The sequence below is a fragment of the Acipenser ruthenus genome, chromosome 3 (genome assembly GCF_902713425.1).
Source record: "Acipenser ruthenus chromosome 3, fAciRut3.2 maternal haplotype, whole genome shotgun sequence".
Lineage (NCBI taxonomy): Eukaryota > Metazoa > Chordata > Actinopteri > Acipenseriformes > Acipenseridae > Acipenser > Acipenser ruthenus.
This window is the reverse complement of record NC_081191.1, coordinates 62,620,626-62,638,978: the sequence shown is the minus strand read 5'-3', so window position 1 is coordinate 62,638,978 and position 18,353 is coordinate 62,620,626.

Genomic DNA, 18,353 nt, shown 5'->3' with positions numbered 1-18,353 from the left:
GTCATGCCCATCTGCGATGGAGTGTGACGTGGCCGTCTGTAATCTGGCATCTGAAGCGGGTAAGCGAGGGAAAAATGGTCGGGAGGGGCCTTGTATTGTTAAGGTGATTTTTGGAAATGTGAAGACCCATGCATTAGTGGACACAGGGTGTGGTCAGACCTTAATTAGAGCATCTCTCTTGGGCGGTATGGTGTGGCAGCCACAAGGTCAGGTGGCGATCTCCTGTATCCATGGAGACACGGCAACATACCCCACAGTAAAAGCATATTTATCGGTCGGTCCGATGAAACGTTCCCTGGTAGTTGGGGTAGCGGAAAGGTTACCACATCCCATTATTCTGGGTCGGGACTGGCCCAACTATAAAGATTTATTGAAATTAAGGGCAGTCCCGGCCATACACGCAAATGTGGCAGAAAAAGTAGAAGGGGAAATGATTGGTAATGTTTTTCCCTTTCAAGCGGAAATGTTCTCTTCCCTGTTCCGGCCGAAAAAAACAAACAAAGAGAGAAGGCTGCGGAAATGGGAGGGAGCGTTAATGAGACAAGGCTGGGGGCTGGTGGGAGCCTGTTATAACGGTGAAAAACGTCAGTCAAAGGGGGTCGGAACGCAGTGTGACCGAGAGGACGAGGTTACTGGGCCATCAAGGGCAGATGTTACTCCCGCCCCGCTCAATATACCGGACATGTGGCACTCGAATGTGAACCTAGTGTGGGAGCAGGACAATGACCCATCACTGGTGCACATTCGGGGACAGGTCCGGTCCATTGAAGGTAAGGATGTTGAAGGCGCTGGGGCACTAGTATTTCCACACTTCATTATCAAGGGGCAATTACTATATAGGGTAAACCTGGCCGCGGGCACAGGACATCCTGTAACACAATTATTGGTTCCCCCGTCTTGTCGGCTGGAGGTCATGAGGCTGGCGCATGATATCCCTTTTGCGGGGCACCTCGGAGTTGACAAGACAAGGGAACGGATATTGGCTCGATTCTTTTGGCCAGGTGTTTATAAAGAAGTGTCGAAATATGTAGCCACATGCCCAGACTGCCAGAGAGTAGCGCCGGGTCGAGTGCGCCCCGCCCCTTTGGTCCCACTGCCGATTATTTCCACCCCCTTTGAACGCATCGCAGTGGACATAGTCGGCCCTTTGCTACCTTCTGACTCCGGGTATACGCATATATTAGTGGTGGTAGATTACGCAACGCGATACCCAGAGGCAGTTCCATTGAGGTCCACTAGTGCTGCTGCGATAGCCAAAGAACTAGTGCAGATTATGGCAAGAGTAGGGATCCCCAACGAGATATTGACTGATCATGGAACTAATTTCTTGTCAAACACGCTACAGCAGGTATATAAATTACTAAAAATACGTCCCATCAGAACGTCGGTTTACCATCCACAGACGGACGGTTTGGTGGAACGTTTTAATCAGACTCTAAAGGCGATGCTGAGACGATTTGTGAATCAGGAGCAAAAACATTGGGCATCGCTTCTCCCCTACCTCCTTTTTGCAGTGAGAGAGGTGCCGCAGAGTTCGACAGGGTTCTCCCCCTTCGAGCTCTTGTACGGCCGACAGCCTCGCGGCATCCTCGATCTGTTGAGAGAGGGGTGGGAGGAGCACAAAGGCTCGTCCAAAAATGTAGTGCAGCATGTGCTCCTACTGAGAGATCGCCTAGATTTGGTCGGTCGTTTGGCCCAAGACAATCTCAGATCGGCTCAGCATCGACAACAGCAGCATTACAATCAAAATGCATTAATCCGAACCTTTCGACCTGGAGACAAGGTAATGCTGCTACTTCCCTCAGCGGAATCCAAACTATGTGCTAAATGGCAAGGGCCATATGAGGTGATTCGGGCTATAGGAAAGGTGAATTACGAAATTAAACAGCCCGATCGCCGTAACAAAAAAGAAATTTATCACATAAATTTATTAAAGCCCTGGCAGGCAAGAGAGGTGTTATTTATAGCCCCAGGCAATATAGAGGATGATTTAGGGCCCGAGCTAGAACCCTCTAGCACAAAGAACATTTCGATGGGGGAACAGTTACTTCCTGATCAGCAACGTGAACTACGTAGGTTAATTGAGGAATTTAGCGATGTTTTTTCTAACACGCCCGGTAGAACTAACCTCGCTGAATATGACATTATCTCTCCCCCAGGTGTCACAGTGCGAGAGAGACCTTACCGGGTCCCGGAAAGTCGACGGAGTGGCGTTCGCAAAGAGGTATGGGACATGCTCGAACTTGGGGTGATTGAGCCTTCCAGGAGCGAGTGGTGCAGTCCAATTGTGATAGTGGCCAAAAAGGACGGCACCAACCGCTTCTGCGTTGATTTCCGCAAGGTAAACGCTATTGCCAAGTTTGATGCGTATCCCATGCCTCGGGTCGACGAACTCCTAGATAGACTGGGGACGGCGAGGTTCATCTCCACTCTGGATCTGACGAAAGGATATTGGCAGATCCCGTTAACTCGTAGGTCTAGAGAGAAAACCGCATTTTCAACACCAGAGGGGCTGTTTCATTTTACAACCATGCCGTTTGGGTTACATGGTGCGCCTGCTGCCTTCCAGAGACTGATGGACCAGGTTTTACACCCACATCGTGAATATGCGGCAGCGTATATTGATGATGTGGTCATTTACAGCTCCACCTGGCGAGAGCATTTGGCTAGGCTCACAGCCGTCCTTCAGTCTCTAAGGGCAGCCCGGCTGACAGCTAACTTGCGAAAATGTGCGTTTGCCAAAAGAGAAACACAATATTTGGGATTTGTAATGGGGAATGGCAGGGTGAAACCCGTTGTCTCCAAGGTCCAGGCCTTGGTAGACGCGGCAATCCCCAAAACCAAGGCTCAGGTGCGGTCGCTACTGGGGTTAGCCGGTTATTACCGCCGCTTTATCCCCGAGTATGCCACAGTGGTTAATCCCTTAGTTGACCTCACCAAAAAGAGCGCACCAAATTTAATTAAATGGTCAGAAGAATGTCAGGGGGCGTTTAATACTGTTAAGCAGAGACTTTGCCAGGCCCCTGCTCTCATCACTCCAGACTTCACTAAGAGATTCATCCTCCACACCGATGCTTCGGATGTCGGTTTGGGTGCAGTCCTGTCTCAAATGGTAGGCGGAGTAGAACACCCTGTTCTGTACATAAGTAAAAAAATGCTCCCTCGGGAGCGCAACTACTCCGTCGTCGAAAAAGAGTGTTTGGCCATGAAATGGGCTACTCACTCTTTAAGATACTACCTGCTGGGACACTCATTTGATCTTGTCACTGACCACGCCCCACTCAAGTGGTTAGCACAATGAAGGACAGCAATGCCCGGATAACTCGGTGGTATCTGGCATTGCAGCCCTTCATGTACCATATGGTACACCGTGCAGGGAAAGACCACCAAAATGCGGATTATTTTTCCCGGGAGGGGGGAGTAATGGGAAAGGTAGGTTTAGCCGAGTGTTCCTTCGGCTCCACTCTGAGCGGTGGGATATGTGACAGAGATCGAATGAGTCTTAGTGTTAGATCTCCCTCTCGACCTGTGAGAGCACGGTATACGAGGAACAGAGTACCCTTAATGAAATGGCACGACAATTTATTCCGTAGGGTAGATGGAAGTCGGTCAGTTCGGAAGGGGGCGGAGCCATGGCACCCGAGCTCAGTGACCCAGACGGTAAGCGGCGTGGCATCCGAGGACTGGAGGAGCGGATGCGCTCGTTAACCTCGGGGTCATGGGCGAGGGTATAAATAGGGGGCATGGCTTGAGTGATCTGTTCCTTTGCATATGGTTAAGTTTAATAACCGAGAAGGAGCCCGTACTGTGAGGAAACCGTGAGTGTTCTGTGTCTGTGTATTAACACTGTGTGTCTTGTGTGTTATTTGTCACAGAGGATTACTGAGCACGATCCGGAGCTGCAGCCGCAGGCCAGCGAAAAACCCGGACTTCACCACTCACCTTTCACTACCAACTGTCTTTGTGTTTGCACCTTTTAGCACTTGAATCACGCACTGTCTTTTGTGTTCGTGTTTAGTGTGGGTGTCGGAACGGGACTTTGGGGTTGCGGGTCAAACCCGCGGGATTATAAATTAGAAGTGATACACGCCGCTGTATCACTTCCAGCACTATTATCATTTACAGGTTTTGCCTTGAGGCTCTGGACATTTACAAAAATAAATAAACACCCTTGCACCTGTACCAACGTCTGTCTGTGTGATTCTTCTGCACTGCACTCACCTGCACGTCATTACCACTTTGCCACAGACACTCATATCATCCTACCTCTATTTTTGTTAGAAATGTAGCCAATACTGTTCTGTTAAACCAAGTATAACTCTTTTTATTATTAAGATTAATTAATGTTCTGAGAGACTAGCTATTCAGATATTTAGTGATGTGGTCCCCCCTTCTGGCAATGCCCTACAAATAATGTGTATCTATAATTAATTTTAAAATGAAGTTAGCAGGTAGCTGATTCTTTAAAGAATAAATAGAATAGAAAGTGCAAAACCATTGCAAAAGATACAGTAAATTGTTGCAAAAAGTATAGCTTAACTACACTCTACTGTACCTGCCACGTTTAGCTATAGATTTGCTATCACACCATGTTTGTATAGTCCCTAAGGTTTTAAAGGGTTTGATACCTACCCTTTATAAGCTCCAGTATCAGTTTCAGAACTCCCCTTGCTGGTGTGCAGTTACATTTTTAATTTCAAATACATTTCTTCACTTTGAAAAGTCTTTAAAGGTACACCACCCATCCACACTATGACAGAAGGTAAAGCTTTAATGTGAACAAAAAGTACAAATACCTAAATATAGAGAGATACGACAATTTCAATCAGGTCAAGAACCTGATAATAATCCCACTGATTAAGGGACTAAACAATCGCAAACATTTCAGGGTGATTATTTCAAGAGTGTTTATAAACATTCTCTTAGATTAAACAATGATTTAAAAAATGTGAATGGAATTCTAACCATCTCTAAAACAATTGAACAAAAGATTTAATGAGCTTCATTTAAATTATCAAAACAGCTCTTGTGAATAGGGCCCAAAGGGTACAATTAAGAGGTAATGCAAACTTTAGCCTGTTGTTTACTGTGGACATTAACAAATTCCAGTATTTAGTACATCCAATTAAAACTTTTTCTATAGTTAAACCTGAATTTACTGGCATCATAGTCACCAAATAGGCTGAACGTTTCTGGATGCTTATTCAAAGTGTCTTCTTTTTTTGTATACTGGTTAGTGAGAGCAAGTGGCCATTTAGCTTCGGGGACCTCAGGCATTACACTTGCCTTTTCTTGGTTGTTTATTAAGGCCATATACCACTACCTTTTCCCCTCGTTTTAACTTAGCTGTAGTTGCATGTTTCAGCTCTTTGATCTTTTGCCACAACTGTTTATAGTGTCGTCTGTGCGTGTAAGTGTGTGTGTGAATAATTTATTTAAATCAATGTCATTGATATGTATCAAGGGAAGATAAAGAGTGAAAGAAAACAAACAGTCTCAAAAAATGTGCTTAATTTATTACCAAAGGTTGCCAGTTAGTTTGTCTTCCCCTTTTATGTCATGACTCACTAATCTACATAGATGGAATTTAATGCCAATATGCGTGTGTGTGTGTGTGTGTATATATATATATATATATATATATATATATATATATATATATATATATATATATATATATATATATATATATAGAGAGAGAGAGAGAGAGAGAGAGAGAGAGAGAGAGAGAGAGAGAGAGAGAGAGAGAGAGAGAGAGAGATAATATAGAGATAATATCTGATAGATAGAGATAGATAAATAGATAGATAGATATACAGTTGTAGTCAAAAGTTTACATACCCCAATGGAAATGTATAATTTCTAGAAATTTCTGAAAAACAAATAATTATAGGAAAAATCTTTTGTAGCAAAAGTTTTGCTATTTTGGATGAGGAAAAAAAATGTTACAAGAAACAGATGTCTACAGTTATTTATTTCAGCAACATTTTAGCAAAACTCCAAAAATGCTAATTCAAAAGTATTCATACCCTGACAACAAAAATGAAATGAATAGCTAGTTGAGGCACCTTTAGAAATAATAACCTTTTTTAAACGATTAGGATGTTTGTCAATGAGCTTTTGGCCTGATTCTTTAGTGATTTTTGACCATTCTTCAACGCAAAATTGTTCCAGTTCATTCAAATTCCGAGAACTTCTCTTGTGCACAGCCTTCTTCAACTCATACCAAAGTTTCTCAATCAGATTTATTCCAGAACCTTGATTTTATTTTTCTGTAACCATTCAGACTTTTCTAGAATTGGGTTCTGCATTATCATATTAAATTTCTAGCACCTTGTAGACAATAATATCATAGCATCAAAGGGTATGAATACTTTTGAATTAGAAAAAAAGCTGAAATAAATAATTGTAGACATCTATTTCTTGTAACTTTTTTCCTCATCCACAAAAGTAAAACGTTTTTTTTTCCTAAAATTCTTTGTTTTAAGAAATGTCTAGAAATTATACATTTCCATTGGGTAAACTTTTGACTACAACTGTTATAACATGTTACATACAGTCTAGATTATATAAACAATATACAGGACATTTAACTGTTTATCATATTTTTTTATTTTTTTTATTTTTTTATTTGGTCAATGGAAATATTACCATTCAATTTCTTATTTGAAGCTGTGTTACAGCCATGGCCAGCTATTCACTTGTTGTGGATTGGTCGTAATACAGCAAAGCAAAAATGTTTCAATGTTGCTTACCTTTCTACCACTTCATCAATAGATATTTTCTATTGAGGTGTTTAAGTTGTATATATTTTTTCACCCAAGGATAAAACCTGAAGGAGTTACTTAGTCTTCAGCTCCATCCTCACAGTTACAACATCCCATACATCATCATTGTATTATACAGTACATAGTTACAATGACTTCAATCCATAACATATTTAAATACAAGGTTCCTTTAGCATGTGTTAGTTCTGTATATATTACACAGAGAAAGGACAAAGTGGGACCTTACTGTACAACAAAAACAAAATGTATTTTGTTCTGCTTGAGCTAAAGGAATAGTTGGTCTAACCCAGCAGTTATTCTTTTAACCCTATTTTTGTTCTCCCTGTAACACTAATATTCAAACCACCATTTAAGGGGTACACTCTATATAAAGTATGTTTGGCTTACTTTTCTATTGTTATATATTTGCAGAAAGTATACATGAGATACTTTATAATGATAAGGTTAGGCATGTTAATGTAAATACACTAGATTAGTTTAGTTTTGAATTGTCATTACATGCTGTAGATTTACACTGTCATGCAGTGTTTGCCCTTTGAATAATTCACCCATATAATATAAGAATAGTATAAGAATATTGTATCTTGCATTCAAATGTGAAAATGTGTTTTTGGTGAGCCTTCCTTCCATAAATAAGCTTTTGAGAAAATGTACAAATTCATATTAATAAAATATAGGTTTTGTAGTTATTACCTGTGAAGTTATTACTTTCAGAGTAATAAAAAAAAATGGTTACATTTTTCTTTTAACCTGCAGTATGGCTTGCAGACACAATTTAACTCCATCTTCTGCAGGTAGTAGCTGGATTATGTTTGTGGGCCTACATCTTAAACTGAAGTGGTGTAAAAAACTAAAAAGCTAGCAAAGTGTGGCTTCTGGTGAGTTCACATAAGGGTAAACTGTATGAGAATATGTAATATGATGCACCAAAGAATTATAGTTTAGTACAAAATTGAACATTATGGTTGAATTACAGGGTTGAACTACTTGTTTTAATAAGTATATAATTCACCTCCACGCAAGTGGGAAAGTATGGTTTGACAGGGTTTTTCCCATACTAAAATGCCTTACAGTAAGTCATGTGTGGTGGAGTAAAACCAGTGAGCCTAGCACATCAAAGTGAGTTTGCAAGAAAAGGATATGAACTCTTTAAGAAAATATTTTTTGGGAGATATCATCTGTTTTCTGTGGGCTGAGTCTCAGGCATGATGCTTCAGAACTGAAAACAGAAAGGAGCATTTCATGAGGCCTGGTTCCTGAGCTCTGGATGAAAAGGGACACAACTGTGTTATTTGGGAACATTCGATTTAATAATGATAGAGAGACATGCAAGTGCCTATTTCAAAGAGGTTAAGATAACTCATTTCCCATTATTAGCAGTATTATCAATTAGTCATTTAGCAGATGCTTTCATCCAAAGTGACTTACAGAGACTAGGGGGTGAACTATGCATCAACAACTGCTGCAGAGTCACTTACAATAGGACCTCGGGTTTATGTCTGATCCGAAGGACAGAGCAGTAGCAGTGGATGCAATATGATTTTTATTGCTGCCGAATTTGGGATTACTTTTAAAGGAACTGTGTGCAGTTATCATGTCATTAACATGTAATTAATTATGCTGTTAACAATAATAAAACTTATTATACACCTTTATTATGGTTTATAATCACTTATAATGGATATAGTCTGCCTCCTTGTCTTTTCAGGTCTATTTTCTTTCTATGCCTGTCTGTCTGTCTTTATATGTCTCACCAATTGGATGTGGCTGCTTTGCTTTTGCAGTATAGTTATTATACACTTTTGCTATGGTTTTTGTTGTTTTTATTGTTTATAATCACTTATAATGGATACCTAAAATAAAGTGTTACCAAAAGATGACTATGTTGTAATAACACTATTAATGTTATTATGCTTGCTATAACCTAATACATATTTTTTACAAAAAATATAAATAAGACACAACTTGGACCTACCTTCCATTCATAAAACACATTTCTGAGAACTTTTTCAGACATCAAAATATGGACAATGTATTGATTTAAAATGTGTGTGTTTTATGATGATTTAGAGTATTATTATCCTATAGTTTTATTAATAAAATAATTAGATGTTCATGAAAAAAGCCAGTAATTATTATTTTTGAACATTAGACTATTTTAAGAGTTAAAACTTTGTGAATTGAAACCGTATGATTATGAAGGATTGAGTATTACCAAAATCTTCCTCAGAAATGTTCATCTCCTTCAGCATGTCTTTCTTCCCGATACAGAGTTTCTTCCTAGACAACCATTTAGTCTAGTGCTGTGCATTCTGCTTTTCATCTGGAGGTTAATTTGCTTTACTTCCCACTGGTACTTTCATTCTTCACTTGTGCTTCATTTTAAGTTACACTCAGACTCCATGGTTAGAAGGTAATTTAGATATTCTACATGCCCCTTCAGCACTGACATTTGCCGCCTCTCTCTTATTTATTTTAGACCCTAAGGTCCGGTACTAAGTCATTACAATACTACTTGCATTTTCGAATAATCAATAAATGATTATTTTATTATTTACTGGGACCTCATGAAAAGGCTCAGATATATTACACAAATCCATCACAGGTGATGAATGGATATTCTTGTAAAGTTAGATAGAGGAGGAGGTCAGTATATGCAGACTACATTACTGAATACTTTAACAAGGTTGTAAATATGGCGTCTGTATCTCTTAGGGACTGTCACACTGAGTGCAATGTTACAGGAAATGCTGTAAATTTCAACAGATTAATTAACCCTTTTGTTGCAGAGGCTAGGTAGCCCTCATGCATCCATTAAAAAAACTGAAATCCTTCAGTGCCAAGGCCGAAAGAGAAGTCTCATTCGATATGAGTTATTAACAGTATTTTTTGAATAGATGGAAAAAATTGTAGCCTGGCTATTTAAGTGTCATAAAGCGCACCGAATGCAGCTGGAGGCCTCCCAGGGTACAAAAGGCAATACCATTACAATCAAATCTGAGATGGAAGAGGGATTGAGCTGTCCAGTCTGAAATAGTGTGATCAAGAAGTGAATTAACCTCTTGTGTGGATGGACAGGGAACGTAATCTGCTGGAATAGGCAGTAAAAACCAACAAAAAGGATGAAGCATTCCTTGAGTTGTCAGCCATTCATTGATATAATGTGTTATTAATTACTGTGTAAGGCTAGCCTTATATTAAGGTAATAAATATTGCCAACATTTCTGAAACTATATATATGTATATATATATATATATATATATATATATATATATATATATATATATATATATATAATTATTCAAAAACGAGTAATTGAAAGACCAACAAATAAATAAGAGATTTACCTTCACCACCTGGTCATTAACAGCCAGTATAATTCTTTAACCTGTATAGTTCTACACATGCATTCTTTTTTTCATTATTAACATTTTTGTCTCAACAAAAAAAGTTTTTACTTTGTGAAAAGGTTTTGACTATACTAAAAAATGACAACAGGCTATGTTAGGACCCCAACCCGAAATAGGCCCCCATCTAGATCGGGTCGACCCCATCAGGTTGGGGTTAATTAATTTTTAGAACCCAGAAATTCTCATGTTCAGGGTGAGGCTGACTTGCGAATGACTCCATCGCAATGCAGAAAATTCACTTAACCTGAACACGATCTGAAGAAGATCATCCGAGGGCTCCCAAGTGGCACATTCTGGTAAAGGCGCTCCACGTGGAGTGCAGGATGCGTCCTATAACCTGGAGATCTCCCGTTCGAGTCCAGGCTATTCCACAGCCGACCGTGGATGAGAGCTCCCAAGGGGCGGCGCACAATTGGCTGAGCGTCGCCCGGTGGGGAGGGCTTAGGTCGGCCAGGGTGTCCTCGGCTCACCGCGCACCATCGACTCCTTTAGACTGGCCGGGCGCCTGCAGGCTTGCCGACGCTGTAGCTCTGAGGTAGCTGCATGGCAGGCCTGAAGAGTGAAAAAAACGGTCGGCTGATGGCACACATTTCGGAGGACAGCGTGTGTTCGTCTTCGCCGCTCCCAAGTCAGCAGAGAAGCGGTAGCATTGAGCTGAGCCTAAAATAATGCAATTGGCCATTAAAGATACAGTACCACATTAGCTGCGCAGTACAAAACACAACAGAATAAAATAACACATCTGATAGCAACCTAAATATTCTACATTTGTTTAATTCTAACAAATAATAACAGTAATAACATAATCTGACTAGTGCAACTGGTCCAGAATGCTGCTGCTGCAAGAATACTGAACATATAAAACAAACTGAACATATTATATCTGTCTTAGAAATTACACTGGATACCTTTCAAACATTGGGTTATTTTTAAGATTCTTCTTTTGACCTTCAAGGCTGTCTGGGAAACTGGCTCTAAATATTTATCAGGCTTGCAGCATCTCTACATGTCAACTGCGCTCTTTAAGCGGAGAGCTGCTGGCTGTTCCCTTGACCAGGTGTGTCACTCTGCGAGGTCAGCATTTCTCCATTAGTGCTCCTAAACTCTGGAACTCGTTGCACTAGTTTTGAGAGGCTCTCATTCTCTTGACAAATGTAAAGCACTGCTAAAAATACATTTGTTTGTCCTAGCTTTTGGTAATAGGGAGATTTTTTTTATGTAAATTGTTTTTTAATGTTTGTAATCATGTGTTTTATTTTAGTTATGACATTGTACTTTGTATTTATTTATTTTTTCTTGTAAAGTGCTTTGGGGCGGTATTGCCATGAAATAAATGCACTATATAAAAATACATTGATTGACTGAAATATTTTAACCTGGCCAAAACAGAAAATACATTCCAACAATATGCTAGTTTGAAATACTCAGAGTAGCCCCAAATGTGTCAAACTATACAGCTGTGGAAATAAAAATAAATAAATTGCAGACCTATGCTTTCAAATAAAATTTTATTTATTATTATTATTATTATTATTATTATTATTATTATTATTATTATTATATGAAAATGAAGACGACTGTGTATGAAGACAAATAGAAACTAACCTACTTCAAGAAAATGTGCTGTATTGTATTTAGCAAAAGTTCACCCACAACTTTAAACACTGAATTTTAAATCTTACGTAAAACTATAAAAAGAAAAGTAAAAACATGTGTACAAGTCTACCCATAGATCATTATTTGTTAGACTTAAGCAAATGTATAATATTTAGGTTGCTATTTGATGTGCTATTTTATTCTGTTGTGTTGTGTACTGCACAGCTAATGTGGTACTGTAGCTTTAATTAGAAGACTGTCGCGCACTGAACTGAACCTCACCTGAACACGAAAATCACAGAGGCACTTGCCCATTGACACCAACCCTGTGTGGTGTAGCTGTAGACAGTGAATAAGAGCACAGGGGCTATAGATATCAGCGGGACTTTTAATGTACGCATATAACAAGATATGAAATGCTTTTTTTATTATTTTTGCAGTAAAACAACGTGTAAGAGCCTAAATAAAAAATTATTATTATGATTTTAACTAAGACCCGTGCCTCGGGTGCCTCATAGCTGGCTACAGCCATGATACAGTCAGCAATCACATATCTGACCCTATAAAATTTTGACTTCAGTGATGGTTAAAAGAGTGTGATGCATATCTGATTATTTCATTTTGGCCCGTTCCAACCCATCTATTTTCCAGGGAACACAAAAAACATACAATGTCAAAAATACATAGCTGAAATAGTGCTTTAAAATAAGTAGGCTTCCTTTTAGATGTATTGTAGTTGGTTTTGTTGGCACAATACTATATTTTCAACAGAAGTTGTATTTGAATTCAGAACAATATGATTCTGAAAATATCACTTGGCAAAAGAGACGACTGTGGACACGTGGACTAATACATACTTTTAAATCTGTAAAATTCCCCCATTAATGACACAGCAGCAAAAAGAAATCAAAATGTACGTGCACAGAACTGCGTAAAACGTAAAAGGCAATGCAATTTAGCAAAAGATTAAAAAAAAAAAAAAAGACAGATATATATATATATACACACACATATATATATACACACACATAGATATATATATATATATATATATATATATATATATATATATATATATATATATACACACACACACACACACACAGTATATAGTGCTCGATAAGGCCCTAATGTCAGAGTTCACTTGCAAATGAAAATGCACAAAAGCAACTGAAGATTACAGATTTAAAAAATACATCACAGTATCTAAAACTGTTCAATGATTAACTGTTTTACATCACAGTAGCTGCTCTCGTTCGCTTTGTTGTTGCTACATTTCCATCAGGTGAAACAGGAGGAAGCACTGTATAACTGCACAATAAAGACAGACTGATTTGCGCATGTGAGAAAAAATAATTGTAACATTGAAGAGATGGGCTTTGTATCAGAAAACTGGTGACGGAAATCACATGTGAAGAGTGAGTGCATTAATTTTTTACATAAATATATATATATATATATATATATATATATATATATATATATATAATGAGAATTGATTTGTTTCTTAATGCAAGGACGGTAAAACGTGACTACGTGTATCTGAGTGTCGTATATCCAAGTGCTGACACACACACACACACACATTATATATATATATATATATATATATATATATATATATATATATAATGTATAGGATATAAATAAATAAAGGCAATGATTAAACTTGGGGCTTATGGTATTTATAAAAGTAATCTGTAATGCAGAAGGTCACGGACTGGTGGGGGGTCATAGAAAAATCCTTCACTTTCAGACCAGACAGTTTTAAAAGTCTCGAGTTTCATTATCTCTGTCTGGTAATCTAAAATGTTTTGGGGGATTTCATCCTGCTACTCAGTCAATGACATTCCCCAGGGAAGTTTTCTTTTGCTGCTTTTCTTTTGTGCTCATGTATTACCAAGGTGTCGACTCAATACACACAGTAAATGAAAGACCACTTGATTCACTCCTTATCAGTCACATTAATGTGGCCAAGAATCCAACAATTTAATATGAGATGTGGTGGGTGCTTGACAGCTTGACTGACACAACTCAGCACCTGGATTACAATACAGACTCCTGTGGCACATTTATCTAACTTTTTGTTTTAGCTTTTTTATTCTCTGTGTATTGCTGATAATTCAGTCAGATCCTTAATGAAAACCTAATGTGGCAACTAAGCCAATTTATTATGCTGTGTGTAGCATTTACAAGACAATTCTGGACTTAAAAATATTGGCTGTCTTGGTGCTCTGGATAGAACCTGGAATTGAATTCCAGAGTAATTTGATACAAGAGCTGGCACCATAGTTTTTCCCTGCTCCTCCAAGATATCATTGTTGGCTGATTTCAAAGTGCTGTACAGAGTGGGCCATCGTTTGGCTAACATAAATATGCATGACCAAAACTGAACAAGCAGTTACTTTTCCATTCCCAGGTAATAGACACCCCACACTTTGAAAAATTACTTTGGAATCCAGTTCACAGCTGTATTCTATTATTCATTTGCTGAAGTTGAGTATCATTTGAGTGTTTTGTGGCTACATTTGTTGTAACCATTTGCAGTATGACACATTAACAATACTTGGCCTACTAATATACCAAATGACTAATTACTTTTTTGAACTTCATTTAAAAAAACACACACACTTTTAAATCAAATATGCCATTCAATTTACACTATGCTACTGGGGATGCTTTGTTTGTGTTTACAAGAACACCAATGTCCGTGGTGGATTGTATTATTGGGATTATTTTTAAAATATTTAACCTTAGCTCAGGAACACTTTTATACATTAGTTAAGCTGCTTCACAATCAATCTGTCAATCTGTAAAATATATTTGTTTAATAATAACTCTTCAAAACAGGACACATTTCTCAGTTTTTGTAATACATTTTAAATCGCCTAAATTTGGCGCTCCTAATAAAACATTGTATTGTACAATATTGTAAAATATTCTGACAATGAAGATAATTTCCTTGGAAGCACAAGGCAAAACTGTTCATTTTCATCCTTAAAAATCAGTAAGACTGGGATCAGGCAGTTTTTGTATCCCTCCTTTTTGTGATAAGGATCTAGCCAATTAGCAACCTGCCCATAACTGCATAGCTAAGGTTGTCCGCCCCCTCTCCCCTGCTTGTCACAAAGGCAGTATAGTAACCTGTCACGTATCCGCCCTAACCTTATATCGTCCATGATTAACCTCTTCAGCAACATTAGTTTATAATTGAACAGAGTTCAGATATTGTAGATCCTACCAAAGTGTTCGTACACTGTGTTGTATGTGCTCCATGTGCTGCCATTGCTGGTAGTGTCATGTGAGCTGTTCAGTGTGTTGATATGTAAATAAATCCTGTTCGCCTGCGGGGCATATCAACTTCAACCTCCGTCTCGATCTCCTGCCTGTCACTCAGCAGCGAATGCATGCACCCACACGGCTACTCTGTCACAAGTATTAATACCCTGTATCTTTTCTAAACAAGGGATTTAGGGGAGCTCCCTAATAAAAGTTGAATCTCAAAACAATCACGTGAATATAGTAATTGTTACAGCTGTGTATAATGGTATTTAAAATAGGATTCATTTATCCGACCTTTTACATATAAATATTATTTTTTATTTCTTAGCAGACGCCCTTATCCAGGGCGACTTACAATTGTTACAAGATATTTCATTATTTTTACATAGAATTACGTTATTTTTTACACATTATTTTTACATACAATTACCCATTAATACAGTTGGGTTTTTACTGGGGCAATCTAGGTAAAGTACCTTGCTCAAGGGTACAGTAGCAGTGTCCCCCCAGCTGGGATTGAACCCACAACCCTCCGGTCAAGAGTCCAGAGCCCTAACCACTACTCTACACTGCTGCCATATCCGCCCTTACTCTGGTCCCACCGCAATCGGATGTGCAACGGATTACTGTACTACTTTCTCTAGTGTTCAGCTATTCTCATTACTGGGATAATTACTTAAGTATGTAAAGTGTGAATACATTTATGTAGACCATATGCAAATTGCAGGGTCCAATACCACTGTTTTGTTTTACTCTGTGTTACTTCACTATGTTACCCATGGGATTAATGTCTTAAATCTAATTTGGTCATGGTGGCTATATTAAATGGTATTCATGTTTTATTTATGTTATTAGACTCCCATGTGACCTGGTTTTAGAGTTGTTTCAAAATACTTTTATAGGTGAACTCATAGCAAAACTAAAATACATGTCTTTAAATTATTTAACGTGTTGTGACTAGAAGTCTTTCTCAAAGTTTTCAACTAAATAATGACACACGTTCATGAAAGAAGTCAGACTCTGGAGGTCACTAAGGTAATATTATTCACAAATCAAATATTGTATTGGCAGCTTGCCTGCCTTGGAGTACCACCCTCATACTGGGTGAGAGGGTACTCCAACAAAGATGTGAAATCTAGGCTGTGCCCTACTTTGAATTCTACCCTCTGTACCCTAACTGCTATAAACCTCCTCCCTTTCGTCTCCTGCCAAGAATAGTGTGATACTGTTCAATACAATGTTCACTTCTGATGTATTTAGCCCAAACATATATGTTAAATTAAAAGGTACGAAAATCCACTGAGGCCATACATTGAAAATACAATGCTTGTGTCACTTTAAAGAAAACAAACAAAAACACATTCTTTCTGCATTTTGTAATCAGTATTCAGTATGCTAACAAAGGTGGCCAATGACACACACTGTACTGTGTTTTGTCGACCCCCCATGTGGGGGTCTATTTAATTGATCAAACAGATCTAAATACTAACACTGTTAAGACTGTTAAAGTGGGGCTCTTGGGTGCAAATCAAACACCTAACAAATGTGTATTTCTGTCAGTAAAAATGTATCCTACTTTAAAGATTGTAATTAAGATGGTATTTAGATACACTATCATTTAGATTAATTTAAAACAAGCGTTCCTAAAAGCATATTGGATTAGATCCACAAACTAGCATTCTTAAAGGCATATTGGATCGAATCCATTTCTTGACAGTGTTCAGTTCTTACCAGAAAGGGGATGTTGCAAGGACCTTTGTGTGCTCCCAAAGCAATGGCAAAAAAAAAAAAAGTGTACCTTTCATAGTGAAAGGTGTAGCAATACATGTAGCGCAGTTTAGCTTACTGAGTAAACCAAACATCACATTCAGGAAAAACCTGTTTTACACTACCTTATTTAAGCACATTAACATAGCAGGACGACATTTATTTTTATTGAAAACACTTGCCATAATGCTATCAGTAGTGTTTAGGTCAACTATGGGCAGCCAGGACAGCACTGGATTTACTTGGCAAGTCTTAAAGTTGTTTAAATTGTTCTGAAGGAATACAATAAACTGCAAAGTCAGTTCTTCATAAGGCCCATAGGGCCTGTAAAGTACTCTCAGTCCATTTTGAGCATTTTTCATTTTGTAACATTGACATGATTCCCCCCCCTCCTAAAAATAGTTAGAGAATAAATGAAATGCTTTGAAAATATGGCCCATCGTGTCCTCTCTGTAAATGTTCCCTGTGAAATACCAGCAGTTTGTGCAATTATTGATAAGGAAGTTACAAGCCAAGTTTGCTGTGTTGCTCATGGTGACCGAAACTGACATGCAAGGGCATCGCAGTGTCAGCAATTCCAAGTGCATAACACATTATTAAGTGGTTCTCCTGTCCAACCCATGTATATACAGTGCTTCCCCTTTATAACGCTGTAGTCATGATCATTTGGACTGCCTCATAATGAGAATGCAAATGCTACTGTAATGGCATTATGGGGCAAGTGGGAGTCATGCAGTGAGGATGCACTGTACTGTTAAGAACTGTTTCAGTTTAAATCACAAAACAAACAGTGGCAGGTACATAGGAAGCAGAAATAAAGAAATGCATATATATATATATATCATAAATCCATTATACATTATTATTATTATTTATTTCTTAGCAGACGCCCTTATCCAGGGCGACTTACAATTGTTACAAGATATCACATTATTTTTACATACAATTATCCATTTATACAGTTGGGTTTTTACTGGAGCAATCTAGGTTAAGTACCTTGCTCAAGGGTACGGCAGCAGTGTAATATAACATATACTACACGTTTTAGAAATGTACTGTACAAACTATTCCAGTTGAAACACTTTTCCCCAAATTATTGACACCCCACACTTAACAATAACACAATATTATATACAAGCATTTAGTTAACATCAGCCACCAATTAATATTACAAAGACCAAAATACACAATTTCTGGTAGTTTAACAAGCAATCTTTATTTAAAAAAAAACAAAAAAAAAGCAGCAATATCAAATATTTGTTCATGACAAACTTATTGGCACCTTTACATGAATAGAAGTAATATAAAAATATATTTATTGATTGAAAACCCTTACACAGTATAGAAAAAAAAAGCTGCAACACTGTTGAAGAACGTTTTGGCAACACAGCAGATGATGGTCAAGACAAAGGAGTTGGATTCACGTTTGAGAAAAGCACTACAAAATACAACAAAGGAAATAGCTACAGTAAAATAATAAAGTACCACAGAATGAACACATTCAACTGA